This window comes from Notolabrus celidotus, chromosome 7 (assembly GCF_009762535.1).
Source record: "Notolabrus celidotus isolate fNotCel1 chromosome 7, fNotCel1.pri, whole genome shotgun sequence".
NCBI lineage: Eukaryota > Metazoa > Chordata > Actinopteri > Labriformes > Labridae > Notolabrus > Notolabrus celidotus.
Window position 1 is genome coordinate 33,413,331 of NC_048278.1, and position 22,948 is coordinate 33,436,278.

Sequence of the window (22,948 nt, forward strand, 5' to 3'; positions counted from 1 at the left end):
AATAAGATAGAATAACAATACAATACCAGAAAAAATTAAAGTGTAGTCATGATGAAAGTGAAAGGGGAGTCATTCCAGTCCCATAAAGACCGATTAGACTGAGTATGCCTGGCGGTAAAGGTGAGTTTTGAGGCGGGATTTCAAGGTGGTGGGAGAGGTGGAATTTTGTAAGTCCTGGGGGAGAGCTCCAGAGGCAGGGGGGCCGAGCAGCTGAAGGCTCTTGACCCCATGGTGATCAAGCAAGCATGTAGGAGGGTGAGTTGGGTGGAAGAGGAGGACTTGAAACTACGGTAGGGTGGGTATTTTGGTATGGAGGAGCTCAATGAGGTACTGAGGAGCTCGGTTGTTGATAGCCTTGAAGGTGAGAAACAGAATCTTAAAGATGATGCAGTATTTGATGGGAAGCCAGTGGAGCTGCTGCAGGACAAGTGTGATGTGGCTGGTGGAGGGGGTTCTGGTGATGATGTGGGCAGCGGAGTTTTGAACCAGTTGAAGTTTATGGATGGATTTGTCAGGTAACCCAGAAAGAAGGGAGTTGCAGTAATCTAGGCGGGAGGTGGCCAGGGTGTGAACCAAAATGGCAGGACTGTTCAGGCGAGCGATGGAAGTATGCTGACCAGGTGACATTACTGATGTGAGACTGGAATGACAGAGTACTGTCAGGATGTCTGAAGTTGTCCCTTATTTATATTTAAGATTTTTTTTATTTTACATTTTTTATGTTTTCAAAAGGACGATTTATGTCAGGCTGTGTATCGTCTTCAAACTGCTTCATACTGAGTTTGTGATTTTAAAGCAGCTTTGCAATCCCAATCTGAAGACTGACAACTGAAGATTACTTTGCAAATTAGTCCTACTGACTTTGTGCTCCCAAGACAGTGTAATGTAGGCTTGGATGCTGTTAACAGTTTTCACTGGAATAAAGTATGCAACAAGAATCAGACTCAGCTGTGGGCTAATGTGTTATTTTCCACAGAATCTGCAGATATTCTCAGTCACTGCATCTCTAGTCAGATGGCATACCTCTTCATCAGCCCTGATGCATATTAACTTAGTAAATAGCCACCTTTCCTGGAGTTGAACTCTTAATTTATCCACATAAACACATCATCCATAATTGACTCTGTTGGAGACGCCACTTGAATTCTCTAACTACTCTTTCTCCTCTCTTTCCTCTGTCTGCACGGCATACCTTCTATCGTGAAAAGACATCTCTCCCTCCTCATCCCTTCCTTTTCTCCTCCTCCGTCTCTCTTCTCTGCTTGCTAATGACACTGCACTGAGACCATTAGGTAGATAATTAAATGTGAGACTCATGCAGCTCCCTGGTGCTCTGCAGGCCCTGATGGTAGGCTACATGTTTGTTTGTCTGTGTGTGTGTGTGTGCTTGTCTGTTCTTTATCCATCTGTCATTTGTGTGTTCCTCCTGAGCCCAGTGGCTCTTCCTTGCAGCATTGGAGGACTTTTGGCTGCAGAGAGGACGGGGTACTGACACATAAGAAATAAGGGAGGAAATGCAATGTTTCAGACTTTTGCAATAATCACTACATGGGGTCTTGGTGATATTCTGTCAGATACCATTCAGAGGAAGTTTTATGTGTTTCTTTATTCATCTATTTATTTTAGTTCATGGATAACTCCAGGAGGAATGTGTATAACTGTTAGAATTTAGTAGAGAGGGGCTTATTGGCAGCTCTTCTTCTTTTGTTGATAGCTCTCATGAACAAGACTTTGGACCATATTTGCAGATAATAATTAAAACACAACTCTTCTTTAATATCTATTAAAAATGAAAAATAATCTTAAAAGTTGGGTCCTTACAGATAAACACTTGGTGGCACTTCTTCCCCTGCTACAGAACTTTTGCATTAAACTGGTAAGAAACAGCTTGATCACATCAGTCCTGTCCTTGCATCTTTGCACTGGTTGCCTGTGAACTTTAGGATCCAGTTCAAGGTTTTAGTGTTTAAATGGTCTGGCATTGCTTATTTAGCAGACCTTGTACAGCCTCACAGTACTTCCAGAGCACTTAGGTCATCTAACCAGCTGCTCCTGGCAGTACCTCGGTCCAGACTCCCCACTCGTGGGGACAGAGCCTTCTCAGTGGCGGCCCCAAATCTGTGGAAAAGCCTACCTTCCCAGGTTAGAGCTGCACAGTCTGTTGAGCACTTTAAAACACTACTAAAAACCCATCTTTTCTCCTTGGCGTTCAGTCCCAGCTGAACAAGAATCCTTGGCTTTTTACTTCTTTACTCTTTTTATTTCCTAAATTGAGCTCTTACTATTATTTTATTGTTTTTATTTATTGTTATATTTGTGTATGATTATATTGTATTTTAATAACTGCACAGCACTTTGGTCAACTGAGGTTGTTTTTAAATGTGCTTTATAAATAAAGCTTGACTTGACTTGACTTAAGTATGCATGATAAAGACGATTTCCAGTCAAATCTTAGGATGGAGACGTGGCGTTTATGTTTGTCTGATATACAGTATTGTTTTGAAGAAGGTTACAGTCTCCTCAGGGCTCCACAAATCTGCTCTTTTCATCTGCCGCCATTTCTCATCTCCCTGCAGTGAGAGCTCAGGTGTTGTTTGAGTTGAATACATAATTCTGTCACGTCATGATTTATTTGGATACATCATGTTTTTATTAATGCATATATATCTTAGTGATGCTATACCCAATATCTGGTCTAAGGTGGATGGAATTACGATTGCTGATAAATGATTAAAAGATTGTAAAGCATTAGTTTTAAGGCGCTGGTGGCCTAGCGGTCTGAGCGTCCCACGTATAGAGGCTATAGTCCTCGTTGCTGAGGTTGCCGGTTCGATTCCCGGCTGGTTGACCATTTACTGCATGTTTTCCCTCACTCTCTACTCCCCACATTTCCTGTCTCTCTTCAGCTGTCCTGTCCATTAAAGGCCAAAATGCAAATTTAATAAACAGATAAATAAGTAAGCTCTTTGTGAACATGCATGTCTGAGTGTGTGTGTATGTTCTGTTTACAAGCCATGCCCCTTGTGCTTCTGTGAGGCAGTAAAGCAATGTGGAATCAGACACTGGGACACCAATCTTACCCCGTCTCAGGGTGCAATGTGTCCGTATGAAGGTGTGGTGATGACTGAACTTAGTTCCAGCTCTGTGAGGTATATCACTCCCCAGATGCTAAGACTTAAAGTGTTTCTTTGCGTGCATTTATGGCTTAGATTTATTTATGGATAGATGGATGGCTGGATTGAAGGGCGGATGGATAGAAGACCCACTCAACTCACTCATGCATTAATGGATGCTTGTAGGAAATGTTGCCCACACAGATCCATCACATGCAGCTTCACAAAGTCCTGCCAACTGCAGACTCACCAACACCTACAGGCCTGACCTACCTGGACACTTCCACACACACACACACTCAAACACATGCACACACAGCTAAACGATGCTTTGCTGTAATATTCACAGGCCAAGTGCTGAGGTTGTGCTGCACAAAGCAGCACTGCAACTTTACTGACTGCCAGCCAATACATCAGCGTGTGTGTGTGTGTGTGTGTGTGTGTGTGTGTGTGTGTGTGTGTGTGTGTGTGTGTGTGTGTGTGTGTGTGTGTGTGTGTGTCCTCGTGCATGCGTATATCATTGAACATCTGTCAGCAAACACATTATGCAGTACACAGGTGAGCTGTCAGCTTAACATCTGTGTGTTAGCACATGCATTATTCATTGTGTCACGTGTACAGTATATTATATTGACATCCACACAGTGAGTGTGTAAGTGGCTGTTTTAGCATGCACACATTATACTTCTTTTTGTCCAAATTTTGGAGGAACTGGACCTCCTCCAAGGCCTGCTCCCTGGCTGCGCAGCCCAGATTAGTGGCCCCTGACTGGGCCTGTGATGGCAGAGCGAGCTGCCTCATCATCCCGAAGCTCCAGGGAAGCTCCAGGCCTCTGAGCTCTCTGGAAAAAATAAAACTCACATTCTAACAGCAAAGTGTCCGTCTCTCTATCAGCAAGCAAGAGCCTTGTGTTCTTTGTGCTTGTCATGATACTTTAATGGCCAATTATTTTGGGTGCAGTGGGCCCCGGCCTGATTTTCTGAGACATTTCGACAGCTGACAGTGTGTACGCACAAGGCCACAGACCCTCTTGTTTGCAGTGTGTGAGTGTATCTTTCTGCATTTCTGTTGTAGCCAGAGTAAGGTCTACTGGGTGTGCAGAGGCTGAAGCAGTGCACATCCTAAACACTTTTTGTTAAATGAAAAATTTGACTTTTCTACACAAAGTCAAAGTTTTAAATGTTGTTGATAACAAAAAAGAATGGTGGCCTGAAACAAGAACGCCTCAATAGAAAATAAACAGAATGATCCTTTAAAGATTCATCAGTCTGGAACTCTTAATGTTGAGACCAGATACCTCCCAAAAGAAAATCCCTTCTGACAGAAGTCTGCAAGGAGACTGTGAGGCAACTTGGGCGTAACACCACCCAAGATCTCTGTGATGTGTTCAAAGCATAGACTGTATAAATAATGGATGTAGTATCCGTGACGTCACCCATCTGTTCCTGAGCGCTGTTTTGAAGCCGATCGACGGCGGCAGCCATATTGGTAATGCTGAACTCAACCAGGCAGAGTGTGAGGTAAAGAGGCAGGGTTTGAGCCTCCTAGCCAACAGCTATGTGTTCCTGCCTGTCAGTCAAGTCAGTCATGTCCCTATTTGAGCAAAAACTCCTAATCTTAATATCTTCTGAACCGTTGCGTTAGAAAAAAAATCACCCTCCCATACAGTGTGTGCCGATAGAGAAATTAGCTATGTAGATCCAAGCCGTTTTTTGAACCAGGCGGTAAACATGTTTATTAATGCTGCAAAGATCATCTCTTTTGAATTGGTGTGTATGTGGTTTCCATTGTTTCTGCAGCCAGCCTCAAGTGGACACTTGATGAATTGCAGTTTATTATTCCCTGCACACACGTGTGCTAACAAGGAGCTTAGGAGGGAGGCATGCTAGTTGTAGGCTGTCTTAATAAACACAAAGGTCGGTTTTACTCCCTACGTCTGCAGATTTGAAGATCTAGTGGATGATTTGTATTTTTCATGGAAAAGTGCTAGCGCTAGTTAGCATAGCCACATAGCTACATGTTCATAGCTGTGTACCAAGACACGTCGACATACTGACAAATAAAACAACAAGAAACACTAAATCTGTGACCAATGGTTCAGAAAGGTCCTGCTGCAGGCGCCTCTCCGTCAGGATCAGATTCTTGATCGAATTCAGAGGGTTGAAGTGACGCGGGTCTGTGAGCAGCCGTGTATATTCAGCCAATATGTAAACATTAGATCCAGAGGGGGCGTGGTCAGAGAGCTTATTCTCATTTAAAGGCACAGACACAGAAAACAGCCTGTTCTGAGCAGGGCTGCAAAAAAGAGGGGTTTACAGGCAGACCAAAATCTGATTTTAAAGTGTTTTTTTGAGCAATAAACTTTAAAGAGATGTTTTGGGGACCTCTTATATATAATATAATAATAATATATTTTGATGAAAAAGAGCATAATATGTCACCTTTAAGACCGGGGGTTTCCGCTTGGTTTAAAGACACTCAAACAACACAGACAAGATGCAACTGTTCCTCCCGCTGCACATTTACACAATACACATGCAGCTTGTGATGAATATGGTCTCTGACAGGTGAGAATTCACAGGAAACACAATGGCTTTGCTGCAGAGTTAAACCTGATTTGCACTTCTGTGTTGAATCTACACTGCAGCATACACCGTGGGTTGACATATCCATGTACCTACGCAGAAGCCTACCTACTGTACATAACTGAGTGCAATAAGACTTTTGAACTCCCACCAACACACCCTCCCCTCAGCCCACACTGCCTGATTAAGTACTGCACTATACTTTTCAGACTGTACATTTTGCACGGAATGTTCCTTTAAAATTGCACCATTGCAAATGTATGAGTGCATGGTTTGTGGAGCTAAACCACATATAGTCTTGTTGACATAACCAGGGCAGAAGTCTTCAGACTATAACTTTAAAACTGTTTAATCTTCCAGACAGTGCTTGCATTTACTTTTCAGTGTTTTGACATTTAGCCTATCCAAACAGTTTCATCGTGTTTGGCATAAATTAAACGGTAATTTGGCCGAAGTGATCACTGAACAGCTGGATGAAGTTGAGCATGCTGTGGGCCATTTGCTGTTTGCACAACAGTGGATTCAAGGCGATGAAGTCCAGAGAGTTGATGCCTCTCTCTTTGCCATTTAGGAGCAACAGCATGTGAAGTCTGTGTCATGCATCTCTCTCATTTTAATACTTCTGCAAAGGCCAGAGGTGTCTTTTGTTGCAGTAAAACACATTAGTTCAAAGACAGTCTGTTGGCTTCATCCTAAAGCCTGTTGGCCAATTTAAGAATTGGATTGTGCAAAGATTGTTGTTTATGTAGGAGAGTACATCTGGTGTACATCATGTTTCTTTTATTAATCATTCTCCCCTTTTATTATTATTTCTACATCTTTCTTTCTCATGTCTGTTTTCAAAGTAAGGACCTAGAGTTAGCAAATATTTTTCATTGTCCCTGTCCTCTTATGTATTTTGTCCCTCTGTACATATTTTAAATGAACTGTAACCTGCAGTGAATGGACTAAGGCCTTTAGCAGATAAAATATCAATAACTACAACACACAAACACAACAACTTTTCCTCTACCCCTTGTTCTCTGCTTACATTTTACATTGATATTTATATTAAATAATTGTGGTTAACATTTTAAATTTATATTTAACATTTTGATTTACATTTAACATTAAGACTTAACATTTGTTTTTAACAATTTTAAATTTATATTTAACATTTATATTTAACACTTTAAATGTATACGTATATTTAACATTTATGTTTAACATGTATATTTTATTTAACAATTACATTTAACATTTTTAATTACATTTAACATTTGGACGTAACATTTGTATTAACATTTTAAATTAATATTTATTTTCAACATTTATATTTAACATTTGTACATAGATTTAACATTTAGATTTAACATTTGTATTTATATTTAACATTTAACATTAATATATAACATTTAACATTTTGATTTAACATTTTAATTATCTAAAATTTGATTTAACATTTAGATTTATATCTATCATTTAGATTTAATATTTAACATGTATATTTATATTTAACAATTATATTTAAAAAAATGAATTACATTTAATATTTAGACTTAACATTTGTATTTAACATTTTAAATTAATATTTATATTTAGCATTTATATTTAACATGTGTTTTTAACATGTATACTTCACATGTATATTTAACATGTATATTTACATTCAACATTTATATTTAACATTTTAAATTAATATTTAGATTTAACATTTATATTTAACATGTATATTTGCATTTAACATTTTTTCTTAACATTTTTATTTACATTAACTATTTTGATTTAACATTTGTATTTAGATTTAACATTTAAAATTAATGTATAACATTTAACATTTCTATTTAAAAGCTTGCCTCATCTCTCTCTCTCTCTCTCTCTCTCTCTCTCTCTCTCTCTCTCTCTCTCTCTCTCTCTCTCTCTCTCTCTCTCTCTCTCTGATGATGCGTTCACTGCTGCTGGAGCGGTCGTAAATGGAGCCGATCATTTGTTGAAGCTCAGCGATCATTTTGGGACTTTGCTGTGAGAGCAGGACAGCTGTGAACAGATCACCTCTGCATGATGCTGTCACTGCTCAGTACTACTACAGTGAACACAGCGTGATCATCATCATCATCATCATCATCATCATCATCATCATCATCATCATCATCATCACTATAATGATTAACAGTGTGGTTTATTATTGTGGGATTAGTATCAATAGTCATCATTCTCTGATCAGCTTACAAATATAAAGAGCAGGTGTAGTACACATTTTCATTTAAAATTTGGGAAAATAAAAATAAAAAATGTATCATTTTGTTGTATTAAATTATCATTCAATTACTTCTACTTTTTGCTTGGCCAAATGTTGTTTTTTAAAAGCTTGTTTCACTTGGTGTAATGTGTGGCCTTTACATTAATGCTAAAATTGAGGTGCATTTTGGAGCACCCTTGCTTTTATGAATATATTGAATATCAAATAATAGTCAGTTTACTTAAAAATCTGTTTTCTAATTGCTCAAAAACACTGAAGTACTGAGCAGAGGTCAAGAATCCCAGCTGTGGCTCCAAAATAAAATGCTGCTGAAGTGGAGATTTGGACAGCTGAGAGGCATTTAATGTGCTCAAAACAGTGACCTCGGTGACATAACACATTTAACACATTTAACAGGACATCATTTGAGGAAAATAAACAGAGACAAAAACAGATAGACAAACTAACTGTTTTATTTGTATTCAGGGAGTATTGATGCCACTCGGTTTAAAAATCCATGTGCTAATCTACAGGTAAAGGCAGTTTTATCCTTTGAGGACCTGCCCTGTGCAAAGTGCATTGGCTTGATGACTTGGTGGAGCAGGGTAGGTCTCGGGGTCTGTATGATGGGGGGATGGAGGCCCCCTGTGGGCAAGCACACTCCTGTGGATGTACCATCTGGTGCCCCTGGCACACAAGGGCAACGGTATGACCTGGACCGTACAGACAACATACAAAACACGGCGGGCTGAACGCAAAGAGAGGGAAATTGTGGGTCCAGAAAGCACCTCAGAGTGGGGAGAGAAGTGATAAATGTTTATTTAAAAACACCAAAAAAGGAAATATGCACCAGAAAAAAATTTATGTGTAAAATGTAATGTATTTATCTATTATTATAATTATTTAATTTTGGGTATCTGTAATAATTTACCCCCCTCCCCCAGAATTGCCTTCACTACCTTCTCCCACCCAGTTTATCTCAAACTACTGTCCTATTTGATACAATTATACATGCAAAGAGACAAACGCCCACACACCCACACACTCGCACAAACCCACACCCACACACACACACGCACGCTTCATTCTCTGTAATGTTCACTTGCTGTCTTGTCTTTCACTTTTTGCATATTGTGTATGGTATTGTCATGTCTCTCACCCGTCTTGTATCGTTAAGCAACACTTTAATAAAAATATATATATATTAAAAAGTGAAGGGAAACACAAGGACAGGAAGTAAAACTAAACCAGATGCAGAAGGAACAAGTGATCCAAATAAAACAGGAAACACTGAGACTGAACTAAGAAGCAGAAGAGAAAATACAAACACAAGGAGTAAAGATCACAACACATGAAACACAGTCAGAAAAGACTACAAATAACAGGAAGAATTATAAACATTTTATAACAAAAGTGACACATGACACAAATACTGCAATCATAAGAGGTAAATGTTTAAATGTGTGCAGTGGTGTTTTCCAAAATATCAAAATCCAGGAAGACTGTGAGAGAAATTTAAAGAGAAAACTGTGTCTTAGTCTGAGAGGAAGATAGAGGGAGTGCAGGAGGGAATAAAAGACCTGCCCTAGTGTGTGCAAGATAGTGTATTTTGTGTGTTTGGCAGAGCAGCACACCATCAAGGCTGGTGGCTGTCAGCATCAGAGCAGCGTGTCCGCAGTGTGACATCATTACTCTGCCATGTTTGATGGACAGGCTTTTGTGTCTGTGTGTGAGTGTATATCTGTGACTCTCCACTCTACTCCACTGCAGGTTTTAAGTCTAAATATCTAATAACACAGCAACGCTTCACTGACCCCTGTTGGTCAGTGTAGGTAGTGTCACAAACCCCCACAGTATTTACCACATGTACAAAACTTCTCTTTTTAGTACACGAGCCCTTACACCGCCTTACACCCCTTTTTCATCTTTTTGGGGTAATCGTCCTGGACTTCATGGCTTTTGTCCTGCTCCTCCATTCCTCCACTTCCACACCACCTGCCATGTTTGATTCCTTCCTCACCCTTGTACTGACCCTGCCTCAACCTTCAACATTCCCTACACTAGACTTGACTCTACGTCAGCTTCCTATCAATCACCCTACCGAGCTGCCTGGCAAGGATTGCTTTTTTCTGTCTTTTCCTTTCACCCCTTGCTTGTAGTTTTTCAAAATCACAGCACAACCAGATTGTGAGCAAACTGTTCATTTCCATCTCCCATTTGAAGTCCTTACAGGGACTTGAACCGCGAACCTTCAGACTCAGAGGCAGCTTCCTATTAATTTACACATTAACAAAAAACTGCAAACATATCCACAGAACAGAACCAAACTCAAGCAAACAGAACCAAAACCAACTCAAGCAAACAGAACCAGAACCAAACTCAAGCAAACAGAGCCAGAACCAACTCAAGCAAACAGAACCAGAACCAAACTCAAGCAAACAGAGCCAGAACCAACTCAAGCAAACAGAACCAGAACCAAACTCAAGCAAACAGAACCAGAACCAAACTCAGGGAAACAGAACCAGAACCAACTCAAGCAAACAGAACCAGAACCAACTCAATCAAACAGAACCAGAACCAAACTCAAGCAAACAGAACCAGAACCAAACTCAGGGAAACAGAACCAGAACCAAACTCAGGGAAACAGAACCAGAACCAACTCAAGCAAGCAGAACCAACTCAATCAAACAGAACCAGAACCAAACTAAAGCAAACAGAACCAGAACCAGAACCAAACTCAAGCAAACAAAACCAGAACCAACTCAAGCAAACAGAACCAGAACCAACTCAATCAAACAGAACCAGAACCAACTCAAGCAAACAAAACCAGAACCAACTCAATCAAACAAAACCAGAACCAACTCAATCAAACAGAACCAGAACCAACTCAAGCAAACAGAACCAGAACCAACTCAATCAAACAGAACCAGAACCAACTCAAGCAAACAGAACCAGAACCAACTCAAGCAAACAGAACCAGAACCAACTCAATCAAACAGAACCAGAACCAACTCAAGCAAACAGAACCAGAACCAAACTCAAGCAAACAGAACCAGAACCAAACTCAAGCCAACAGAACCGGGAGTATTTGCCCTGTCTTTGAGCTCAAACAGTGTTTACCTTCATCAGTGTGTGTGTTAATGAGGATACTGAATCCTTCTCTTCCCTTCTTCTTAGCTGAAAACATGTGGCTGTATTTGGTAGTGAGAACCTGTTAGTTGGTGTTTCATCTGCCTGATGCTTTTGCAACAAATGCTGAATGAGATGAGCAGTCCAAACCAACCTTAAGAAGTGCTCGTCTGTCAAGTGCGTGTTATGAATATCATCGATTACAAATGTTGTTTCAGCACTCGAGAGCCAGAAACTCATTAGTCGTCCTCTCTCATCCTCCTTTATCCCCCGTCCTCCTCCTGTCACTCCAATTTTCTGCTCCCATTTACTGGATTTCTCGATCTCAGTTTGCTTTTTGTAATTTTCTCTCTGTGTATCCCTGAAAGTGTAATTTAACAGCAACTCCAACAAGTGTTAGAGTCATGTACCACAGCGTTGACATCCTGAAACTACTTCTGATTTATACTCTGTCTTCGTTGATACAAAATGAAGCTGACAGAACAGAGATGAGACGCTGATTAGATTTCAGACAGAGTAAAGCATATACTGTTAGACTTGGGATGAATAGGGATGATAAACCTCTAATAGATATACTATGATTCAGGGTCATTCTAGTTCAAAGTCAGACAGACTTATATGTAAAGCATGAGGCTGGTGATATTCTTTATTTTCTTGTTGACAGATCCCTCATGCATTTGAAGCCTCATCTCATCCTCTATATGCCTGACACTTTCCTTTAATTCCGGGAACAGAGGAACTGCTGACATAAAAACTCACTTCTGTTCCAAATGTCTGGATCTGTCCCAGACAGACACACGTTATAGACAGTGGTATACTCTGGCTGCATAAGGGGAACCTCCTTTAAACGTAACGTGGACATTAAACGTGTTCACAGCAGAAGTTGTCTCTGTGCTCTTCCTTTACCCACATCCTGAAAGTATATTTAATGAAGTGTATTAAGTTAATAGTTAAAGCAGAGTCAGCACAGTGTCAGACTAACCACTCGCTGTCCCTCGTCTCAGCTGTGTTTACATTCAGCTCCGAACTAGTGATGTGTCATGAAGCTGCGGCTCTGAGAGCCGATGCTTTATAGTGAATCAGAAGAGCCGGCTCACATTGAGAGAGAGCCGGCTCCCAGTTTTTTCCTTTCCCTGCTTAGCTCTCACAGTGCTCAGCCCCAGCTCTGCTCACAGCAGAACTTTGTTTTGATTGGTCAGCATGGGGGCCATGCGGCCAATCACATGTGAAGATATAGGATACAGGTGATGGAGGGGAGGCTGTGTATCGTGGCTTCATCTGTTCCTTCTGAGAGGGTTAGGGTTCTTCTCAAAGACCGGGCAAATACTTACTGAGAGGAGGAATCGGATCAGCCCATCCAAGCTGAGGCATCTGATTTTTCACAATGCCAACCTGAGGACATTAATAATGTTTGCTTGAGTTGGTTCTGGTTCTGTTTGCTTGAGTTCGGTTCTGTTTCTGTTTGCCTGAGTTTGGTTCTGTTTGCATGAGTTTGGTTCTGGTTCTGTTTGCTTGAGTTTGGTTCTGGTTCTGTTTGCTTGAGTTGGTTCTGGTTATGTTTGCTTGAGTTGGTTCTTGTTTCTGTTTTCCTGAGTTTGGTTCTGTTTGCATGAGTTTGGTTCTGTTTGCATGAGTTTGGTTCTGGTTCTGTTAGCTTGAGTTGGTTCTGGTTCTGTTTGCTTGAGTTGGTTCTTGTTTATGTTTGCCTGAGTTTGGTTCTGTTTGCATGAGTTTGGTTCTGGTTCTGTTTGCTTGAGTTGGTTCTGGTTCTTTTTGCTTGAGTTGGTTCTGGTTCTGTTTGCTTGAGTTGGTTCGCTTTGCTTGAGTTGGTTCTGGTTATGTTTGCTTGACTTGGTTCTGGTTCTGTTTGCATGAGTTTGGTTCTGGTTCTGTTTGCTTGAGTTTGGTTCTGTTTCTGTTTGCTTGAGTTTGGTTCTGTTTCTGTTTGCCTGAGTTTGGTTCCGTTTGCTTGAGTTGGTTCTGGTTCTTTTTGCTTGAGTTGGTTCTGGTTCTGTTTGCTTGAGTTGGTTCTGGTTCTGTTTGCTTGAGTTGGTTCGCTTTGCTTGAGTTGGTTCTGTTTCTGTTTGCTCGAGTTTGGTTCTGGTTTTGTTTGCTTGAGTTCGGTTCTGGTTCTGTTTGCTTGAGTTTGGTTCTGGTTCTGTTTGCTTGAGTTGGTTCTGGTTATGTTTGCTTGAGTTGGTTCTTGTTTCTGTTTTCCTGAGTTTGGTTCTGTTTCTGTTTGCCTGAGTTTGGTTCCGTTTGCTTGAGTTGGTTCTGGTTCTTTTTGCTTGAGTTGGTTCTGGTTCTGTTTGCTTGAGTTGGTTCTGGTTCTGTTTGCTTGAGTTGGTTCTTTTTGCTTGAGTTGGTTCTGGTTCTGTTTGCTTGAGTTGGTTCGCTTTGCTTGAGTTGGTTCTGGTTATGTTTGCTTGACTTGGTTCTGGTTCTGTTTGCATGAGTTTGGTTCTGGTTCTGTTTGCTTGAGTTTGGTTCTGTTTCTGTTTGCTTGAGTTTGGTTCTGTTTCTGTTTGCCTGAGTTTGGTTCCGTTTGCTTGAGTTGGTTCTGGTTCTTTTTGCTTGAGTTGGTTCTGGTTCTGTTTGCTTGAGTTGGTTCTGGTTCTGTTTGCTTGAGTTGGTTCGCTTTGCTTGAGTTAGTTCTGGTTCTGTTTGCTTGAGTTTGGTTCTGGTCCTGTTTGCTTGAGTTCGGTTCTGGTTCTGTTTGCTTGAGTTTGGTTCTGGTTCTGTTTGCTTGAGTTAAGTTCTGGTTCGGTTTGGTTCTGGTTCGGTTCGGTTCTAGTTCGGTTCTGTTTCTGGTTCGGTTCTGGTTCGGTTCTGGTTCGGTTCAGGGTTGGTTCTGGTTTGGTTCTGGTTTGGTTCTGGTTCGGTTCCGACTCGGTTCCGGTTCGGTTCTGGTACGGTTCGGTTCTGGTTCGGTTCTTGTTTGGTTCTGGTTCTGTTTGCTTGACTTAAGTTCTGGTTCGGTTTGGTTCTGTTCGGTTCTGGTTCGGTTCCGGTTCGGTTCTGGTTCGGTTCTGGTATGGTTCGGTTCTGGTATGGTTCGGTTCTGGTATGGTTCAGTTCTGGTATGGTTCGGTTCTGGTTCGGTTTGCTTGAGTTAAGTTCTGGTTCGGTTTGGTTCTGTTCGGTTCGGGTTCGGTTCTGGTTCGGTTCTAGTTTGGTTCTGGTTGGGTTCTGGTTGGGTTATGGTTCAGTTCTGGTTCGGTTTGGTTCAGTTTGGTTCAGTTTGGTTCTGTTTGGTTCTGGTTCTAACCCTAATTGTAACCCTAACCTTAATCGTAACCCTGACCCTAATCGTAACCCTAACCCTAACCCTAATCCTAACCCGAACCCTAACCCTAACCCTAATCGTAACCCTAACCCTAACCCTAACCCTAACCCTCCTAACCCGAACCCTAATCCTAACCCTAACCCTAACCCTAACCCTAACCCTAATCCGAACCCGAACCCTAACCCTAACCCTAACCCTAACCCTAATCCTAACCCTAACCCTAATCCTAACCCTAATCCTAACCCTAAACCTAACCCTAACCCTAATCCTAACCCTAATCCTAACCCTAACCCTAACCCTAATCCTAACCCTAATCCTAACCCTAACCCTAACCCTAATCCTAACCCTAATCCTAACCCTAACCCTAACCCTAATCCTAACCCGAACCCTAACCCTAACCCTAACCCTAACCCTAATCCTAACCCTAACCCTAACCCTAATCCTAACCCTAACCCTAACCCTAATCGTAACCCTAATCCTAACCCTAACCCTAACCCTTATCCTAACCCTAACCCTAATCCTAACCCTAACCCTAACCCTAATCCTAATCCTAACCCTAATCCAACCCTAACCCTTACCCTAACCCTAATCCTAACCCTAACCCTAACCCTAATCCTAATCCTAACCCTAATTTTAACCCTAACCCTAACCCTAACCCTAATCCTAACCCAACCCTAATCCTAATCCTAACCCTAACCCTAACCCTAATCCTAACCCTAATCCTAATCCTAACCCTAACCCTAACCCTAACCCTAATCCTAACACTAACCCTAACCCTAACCCTAATCCTAACCCTAACCCTAATCCTAACCCTAACCCTAACCCTAACCCTAATCGTAACCCTAACCCTAATCCTAACCCTAATCCTAACCCTAACCCCAACCCTAATCCTAACCCGAACCCTAACCCTAATCGTAACCCTTACCCTAATCGTAACCCTAACCCTAATCCTTACCCGAACCCTAAACCTAACCCTAATCCTAACCCTAACCCTAATCGTAACCCTAACCCTAACCCTAACCCTAATCGTAACCCTAACCCTAATCCTAACCCTAATCCTAACCCTAACCCTAATCCTAACCCTTACCTCAACCCTAATCCTAACCCTAACCCTAACCCTAACCCTAACCCTAATCCGAACCCGAACCCTAACCCTAACCCTAATCCTAACCCTAATCCTAACCCTAAACCTAACCCTAACCCTAACCCTAATCCTAACCCTAATCCTAACCCTAACCCTAACCCTAATCCTAACCCTAATCCTAACCCTAACCCTAACCCTAATCCTAACCCTAATCCTAACCCTAACCCTAACCCTAATCCTAACCCGAACCCTAACCCTAACCCTAACCCTAATCCTAACCCGAACCCTAACCCTAACCCTAACCCTAACCCTAATCCTAATCCTAACCCTAATTTTAACCCTAACCCTAACCCTAACCCTAACCCTAATCCTAACCCAAACCCCGAGTTTGGTTCTGGTTCTGTTTGGTTGAGTTGGTTCTGGTTCTGTTTGCTTGAGTTTGGTTCTGGTTCTGGTCCTGTTTGCTTGAGTTCGGTTCTGGTTCTGTTTGCTTGAGTTTGGTTCTGGTTCTGTTTGCTTGAGTTAAGTTCTGGTTCGGTTCGGTTCTGGTTCGGTTCGGTTCTAGTTCGGTTCTGTTTCTGGTTCGGTTCCGGTTCGGTTCTGGTTCGGTTCTGGTTCGGTTCAGGTTCGGTTCTGGTATGGTTCGGTTCTGGTATGGTTCGGTTCTGGTTCGGTTCTGGTTCGGTTTGCTTGAGTTAAGTTCTGGTTCGGTTTGGTTCTGTTCGGTTCTGGTTCGGTTCTGGTTCGGTTCTAGTTTGGTTCTGGTTGGGTTCTGGTTGGGTTATGGTTCAGTTCTGGTTCGGTTTGGTTCAGTTTGGTTCAGTTTGGTTCTGGTTCTAACCCTAATTGTAACCCTAACCCTAATCGTAACCCTGACCCTAATCGTAACCCTAACCCTAACCCTAATCCTAACCCGAACCCTAACCCTAACCCTAATCGTAACCCTAACCCTAACCCTAACCCTCCTAACCCGAACCCTAATCCTAACCCTAACCCTAACCCTAACCCTAATCCGAACCCGAACCCGAACCCTAACCCTAACCCTAACCCTAATCCTAACCCTAACCCTAATCCTAACCCTAAACCTAACCCTAACCCTAACCCTAATCCTAACCCTAACCCTAACCCTAATCCTAACCCTAACCCTAACCCTAATCCTAACCCTAATCCTAACCCTAACCCTAACCCTAATCCTAACCTGAACCCCAACCCTAACCCTAACCCTAACCCTAATCCTAACCCTAACCCTAACCCTAATCGTAACCCTAATCCTAACCCTAACCCTAACCCTTATCCTAACCCTAACCCTAATCCTAACCCTAACCCTAACCCTAATCCTAATCCTAACCCTAATCCAACCCTAACCCTTACCCTAACCCTAATCCTAACCCTAACCCTAACCCTAATCCTAATCCTAACCCTAATTTTAACCCTAACCCTAACCCTAACCCTAACCCTAATCCTAACCCAACCCTAATCCTAATCCTAACCCTAACCCTAACCCTAATCCTAACCCTAATCCTAATCCTAACCCTAACCCTAACCCTAACCCTAATCCTAACACTAACCCTAACCCTAACCCTAATCCTAACCCTAACCCTAATCCTAACCCTAACCCTAACCCTAACCCTTATCGTAACCCTAACCCTAATCGTAACCCTAACCCTAATCCTAACCCTAACCCCAACCCTAATCCTAACCCGAACCCTAACCCTAATCGTAACCCTTACCCTAATCCTAACCCTAATCCTTACCCGAACCCTAAACCTAACCCTAATCCTAACCCTAACCCTAATCGTAACCCTAACCCTAACCCTAACCCTAATCGTAACCCTAACCCTAATCCTAACCCTAATCCTAACCCTAACCCTAATCCTAACCCTTACCTCAACCCTAATCCTAACCCTAATCCTAACCCTAACCCTAACCCTAATCCGAACCCGAACCCTAACCCTAACCCTAACCCTAACCCTAATCCGAACCCGAACCCTAACCCTAACCCTAACCCTAATCCTAACCCTAACCCTAATCCTAACCCTAATCCTAACCCTAAACCTAACCCTAACCCTAATCCTAACCCTAATCCTAACCCTAACCCTAACCCTAATCCTAACCCTAATCCTAACCCTAATCCTAACCCTAACCCTAACCCTAATCCTAACCCGAACCCTAACCCTAACCCTAACCCTAACCCTAACCCTAATCCTAACCCTAACCCTAACCCTAACCCTAATCCTAATCCTAACCCTAATTTTAACCCTAACCCTAACCCTAACCCTAATCCTAACCCAAACCCCGAGTTTGGTTCTGGTTCTGTTTGCTTGAGTTGGTTCTGGTTCTGTTTGCTTGAGTTTGGTTCTGGTTCTGGTCCTGTTTGCTTGAGTTTGGTTCTGGTTCTGTTTGCTTGAGTTTGGTTCTGGTTCTGTTTGCTTGAGTTAAGTTCTGGTTCGGTTCGGTTCTGGTTCGGTTCTAGTTCGGTTCTGTTTCTGGTTCGGTTCTGGTTCGGTTCTGGTTCGGTTCAGGGTCGGTTCTGGTTTGGTTCTGGTTTGGTTCTGGTTCGGTTCCGGTTCGGTTCCGGTTCGGTTCTGGTACGGTTCGGTTCTGGTTCGGTTCTTGTTTGGTTCTGGTTCTGTTTGCTTGACTTAAGTTCTGGTTCGGTTTGGTTCTGTTCGGTTCTGGTTCGGTTCGGTTCTGGTTCGGTTCTGGTTCGGTTCTGGTATGGTTCGGTTCTGGTATGGTTCGGTTCTGGTTCGGTTCTGGTTCGGTTCTGGTTCGGTTCTGGTTCGGTTTGCTTGAGTTAAGTTCTGGTTCGGTTTGGTTCTGTGCGGTTCTGGTTCGGTTCTGGTTCGGTTCTAGTTTGGTTCTGGTTGGGTTCTGGTTGGGTTATGGTTCAGTTCTGGTTCGGTTTGGTTCAGTTTGGTTCAGTTTGGTTCTGTTTGGTTCTGGTTCTAACCCTAATTGTAACCCTTACCCTAATCGTAACCCTGACCCTAATCGTAACCCTAACCCTAACCCTAACCCTCCTAACCCGAACCCTAACCCTAATCGTAACCCTAACCCTAATCCTAACCCTAACCCTAATCCTAACCCTAACCCTAACCCTAATCCTAACCCTAACCCTAATCCTAACCCGAACCCTAACCCTAATCGTAACCCTAACCCTAATCCTAACCCTAACCCTAATCCTAACCCTAACCCTAACCCTAATCCTAACCCTAACCCTAACCCTAACCCTAACCCTAACCCTAACCCCTAACCCTAACCCTCCTAACCCTAACCCCTAACCCTAACCCTAACCCTAATCCTAACCCGAACCCTAACCCTAACCCTAATCGTAACCCTAACCCTAACCCTCCTAACCCGAACCCTAACCCTAATCGTAACCCTAACCCTAACCCTAACCCTAACCCTAGTGTTAGAGTAAGAATGGTTTTGCAACAGAATAAATGCACAAAATTGGGCAATTATAAGGCTTCTCATAAAAACAATTTACGTAAAAGGGTTTTCAACACACAAACCAAGATCCTAAATTAAGAGCTCTTCGAGTCGAAAGAGCCGGCTCTTCTTTTGGAGGCGAATCAAAAGAGTCGGCTTTCTGAAAAGAGCTGAACTTCCCATCACGCCTTTATGCCTCACACTCCTCTCACCCTGCGACATGATTGGCTGTTTAGTGCTTCTTCTTCTTCTGTCAAATGTTGGGCGGCAACTAAGATTTAAGGCTCTTTAGCGCCCCCCCTCCATTTTACTGGCCGGGGGGTGCAATTACATGTTTATTTATATCAAATTTTTTAAATTAAGCGATTAAGCACTTCAATAAAAAAAGAGACACTGGGTACCGCCTTGCATGGTGCACTTGACTCTTGTTACGATCTGTAACAGATTCAAATCAGTAAACCTTTCACCCCCAGCAGCTAGGATATCAGATCAACTATATCTACAGTGAAGACAGACTGATGAAGGGAACATTTCTGTGTTTGTTTTTGTATGATTGACAGACAGACCACAATCCACACATCACTGCCCTCAGAAACATCCCTGCTCTGCTGAATTATTCAACTCCCACGCCTGACAGGGGGTCATGTATACGTGTGTGTGTTAATGTGTGTGTGTTGCTCCTGTGCAACTCTTTTTCTTTGAAGTACTTTCCTCTCTACATCCCTCCATAGTCCCACATCATCACCCCACCACCCACTCTGACCCGTCCTCTGTGTGTGGGTCATGCAGAGATGAATATGCATGGTATTGAGATGAGGGTCATTTCAGCACTCTGTTGTTATAATGAGGTGCATTTCCTGCTGACTGTCACAACAAGACAACAGACACACATATTCAACATCACTTTTAGTAACAGCAAATGATGGCATCATAGAGACACATGATTGCTGGAGTTTTGAGGATGAAGTTGTCTCACCCTCCTCATGTACTCGAGGATTTTAACGCCTGTTTCACCTGATTGACTTTTTTTGCAGAAGAGATACGTCCCTGGATTCCACAGCTGTTCAAACCTGAAGGCAGCATCAGCGTTCTGCAGAGTGATGCATGAGTACAAGCTGGTGATGTATGAGTCCACTGGATGAAGGTGAAATATAGACTCCCACTGACACAACCGACAGGCTCTCGTATGTCATTATAAGCAAAGCAAGGACAGAGCAGTGGATGGCCGGCGTGGCCTACTAATACATGATGTTTTATTGATTTCATGAGGTAAGATTATCATTTCATTTGTGCCCGTTACGCAGGAAGGTCAGGGTCAAACACCAGGGGAGGTGAAGTTCATCCAGTCTTTTGTTTGAGGAGACTTCAACAGAGACCGGGCTTAACTCACCTGCTCAATTTTTAAAACTGTGTGGATGGAGGGAGAATTAATACCAATACTTAGATACAGAGCAGAGGGCAGAACAGAAAAAGGAGCAGGTTTAGGCGAGCAGAACGCAGGATTAAGTGAGAACACGACCACAAAAATTCAATACCTTTACATAACCAGTAGGGGGAAACAAAAAAATACAGATTTCTTGCAACACATTACACAGAAAATAGAAAAGAGAATAATAAGACAAAGGCAATGAAATAAATACCATAAATAAGTATCCCATGCAGGCTGATGGCAGTCTGGACAGAGGAGGTTGTCAGTCTGTTTGTCCTGCATGTATCTGCAACATGAACTCTTTAAACAGCAGCTGATTCAGAACACTTACAACTGACTGAGCCTTTTTGAGACTCCTGAGTTTGAATATTTTATTCTGAAAATTAACCGGATGTCTTCATTTTGTTTTGGTTCCTGACTTTCTGGCCCGCTCGATCTTCTCTGTTGAGATTGATGTGTCGTGCTCCAGCATCCTGCAAAAATAGAAGTCTTGCGTATCTGATCCAGAGGGCCCAGACCTGCAGGATCAGAGGCGGAGACTGAACGCATGGAGCAGATCCAGTGGAAGTTAGCACATCGACGAGTATAGCAATCTATCAACTTTTTTTGCGATCTGACATGGATTTGGTGGAATCTAGCTGTTAGATTAAGTGTCTGACAAAAGTTGAATGGAGTTTAGTGCTGCACACGAAGAGTTCATCTGTGATTATTGTTGCATCACATCAGAATTTGTGAAGTCTGATGTATTTTTCTATTTTTCAAACCTGTCCATGAAGATTTCATAATTCTGTGGAGTGAAGTTTTTTTGTGAGGTGGAAGTTAGTGTTGCATCGCTGCATTTTCTCTTTTTAAATCTTATCATTCTAGGACTGCAGCAGCGAGCTCTTCTACAGAAAAACAACATTTGAAAGCTTCACTTTCTTCCCCCCCTGCCTCTTCTGACTTGGACGGAGGTTTCGTGAGGAGAGGAGCAGAGTTAAGAATGTGATGTTTCTCTTTTTATATATATCTCACTTTTTTAGGCTCCTCTGTTGAGAAATAGATCCATCTTGCTTTCAGTCTCTCCTCTTTTGAATTCATACTTGCTCACTCTCCGGAGTTCAAAGGCAGACACGCACCACACAGCGTTAACGGGCCTGTTAAAGCTGAATGGGGGCTCTGCATGGAGCCACAAAGCGGTCCTCTCCACCTGTTTGAACAGAGTTTTATGAGCTCTGTCATGGATGTGAATGGGATATCTCATGAGCTCAGAGCATTAAACGCAGGCAATATATCACACGCACACAAACACACAAACACACAAACACACTAACACAATAAACATAGTTACATCAGTACCTGCTTTGTTTTTTGTGATGCTGCATAACAATCAATGCACATACTTCTGTAGGTCACCTTGGCAGCAGACATCAAGAGGCGAAAGATTTTTGTGGCATTGTAGAAATGAAGTGGTAACACACACACACACACACACACACACACACACACACACACACACACACACACACACACACACACACACACACACACACACACACACACATACATAAACATCTCTGAGGCAACATGGAGTCCATTCATCAGCCCTCACATGGTGGGAAGGCTGATTGCTTGGAGCTGCTTCACATTCTCTTTTCAGCCCCGTCGTATAGGACTCAGTCCCCGCTCAACACCACACGGGGATCTGAGCATTCAGGGCAGGCGGCTGCTGACACTCACTATGAATGTGAGATGCAGAGACAGAGAGGTAGTGTGGCAGTTGTTCTTTGCATTGCCATGCACTGCACATCTCAACATTTTCTCACCTACAACATGAGTTTTTGTCTCGTTCACCCTCTCTTAAATCCTCTCCATAGCTCACATCTTTGTGCCCACCTTGTTTTGAGGAGTTACTTTTTTACAGAACACTTCACTGTTGATCCTTCTATGATGAATTTCTTCTCCTTACCTTCATTCCTACCATGCATATTGAATATTTCATCCTCTGATGACCCAACTGACACAACAGGTCTCATTTGATGTTTCCCAGCGCATCCCTCACATTAAAAGTATTTATAAAGCACCAAATCACAACAAACGTTAACTGAAGACTCTTTCAAAACAGAGCAGGTCTAGACAGTAATCTATGTTCTATTATTAACAAAGACCCAACATCAAGACAGGATCCAGTCCCATCTTACAGACAGGACTCAGTCTGATCTCATCTTAATCCACCATGAGCAGAGCACTTTGCAGAATTTAGCAAGTTACAGTGGCAAGGACAAACTTCCTTTAACAGGCAGAAACCTCCAACAGGACCTGACTCATGTTAGACACACATCTGCTGAGACCCAGCTGGGGTTTTTAACCTCAAATGAGCAATCAACTTGAATGTCTGACTCTTTCCTAACAGTATTCACCAACACTATCTTAAATCCCATACATCATTCAAAAAAACCTGCATTATATATGTTTCTTCTTTCAAACAAAAACCAGCAGTGGAGGTTTCCTTTGTGCACTAGCTCTTAGTACATGTTTGGTGATGCCTTCGGTTAGTCCCCAAGACAGGATATATCTGTCTCTGATGAACATACTTGTTGGAGAAGACAGGACATTTTTCCTGTTCTACGCTGCCATCATGTGGATGAAATATTCACTGACATTATTATACAGCTTTTTCCCTGTAGGAG